Raw genomic sequence first — 1,400 nt, 5'->3', positions numbered from 1 at the left:
TGAACGGCGTGACTAGAAGAACTGAGCTGCGCTAATACTCACCTGGCCTTAAATGGACATCTGGGGTGTGCATTGCGTGGAAATATTTGAAGTTAATCTATAATAACCCACGTTTACGCAGAAAATTTTTGGCACGACCTTTTTCATGTTTTTTTTTTGTTTTTAAACGAGACACGCCAATTCCATGCTAGGCTGTGACGGCCCTGAGTGTGTTTCTGCAATGAAATCAAAAATCAAAAATCATAAACTAACAGTTTTTACAATATCTATAATAACATAGATTGATTTAAGCACATGGGTTGTGGGTAAACATGTAAGCTCGTATTGAGATCAAGTTATAGACCAGGGGTGGCCAACAAAGTTTACTTCCTGAGCTAAACGACAGCAACGTAAATAAAAATTGCAACATCGTTTCCGGAATAAAAAAAAATAATAATTCTTCTCTAAACTATTTTGGTACTAAACTAACAACAAAGCAATGCTACAAACCTACAACTCAGCTAATTCGAACCAACGCGAAGCAGCAGTGAATAATGGGTGTGCTGGAGCTATGTAATAATTTCATAAAAAGTAGCACTGCCTAAGAGTTTCAAAAGTTAATAATCAGTGTTATCTCCAGCTTTTGTCGTGTTTTACCAAAATTTACAGGACATACAATTTTTATTTAGCTGAATAAATTGGCACTAAATTGTGGCATATATACCAATTCAAACGGTAAAATTTGTAGTCTTAACCAGTGTTGATATTTAAAATTTTTAAATTGTACCAAATTAATGACAAAAAGTGTAACTTTTGGAGCTTAATAGTACTTTTCACCATTTCCGTCAACGCATTACTTTGCTTTTCCCGCAACCAAACAAAACCATTTTTTTTTTGTCTACTGCATAGTGTTTATTGTTCAGTTCATTGCACAGCTTCAGTTAGTGAATAAAAACGATGAAAATTTGATGAAACTTTGTTGATTTTTTTCAATCTTTCAAGTTTGGATTTATTTGTAAGGTTTTTGTTAGACAATGAGCTGCAATTTTATAAAAAAAAAAATAATTAAAATTAATTAAAAAGAAAAAATAAAATAAATACCGGGTGACCGTGTAATTTTGTCAAAGATGAAGACAATAATGATAAAAATTAATACACTATATAGGTCAGTTCATATTAATGAAAATAAATCACATAAAATGAGATCACTATTGATAAAATGTAAATCCTCAATAAAAATGTTTAATTTCAACGCATGAAATTTACATAAACTTTTACTTTAAACTCCCTGAATTGCTCAATTACTTCTATGTATGTCTACAGGATCGCCATTCGGTAAATTGCATTTCCAAAAAATTTTTCAAAATAAAGAGCTATGAGGGATATTTCACCTGCCTGTGATAAGAATTCGCAATCACCAT

This window comes from Rhagoletis pomonella, unplaced genomic scaffold, assembly GCF_013731165.1.
Source record: "Rhagoletis pomonella isolate Grant_MI unplaced genomic scaffold, Rhpom_1.0 Rhpom_scaffold_00010, whole genome shotgun sequence".
In the NCBI taxonomy this organism is placed as follows: Eukaryota; Metazoa; Arthropoda; class Insecta; order Diptera; family Tephritidae; genus Rhagoletis; species Rhagoletis pomonella.
The sequence above is the reverse complement of the archived record's forward strand: the minus strand, read 5'-3'. Positions refer to the sequence as shown.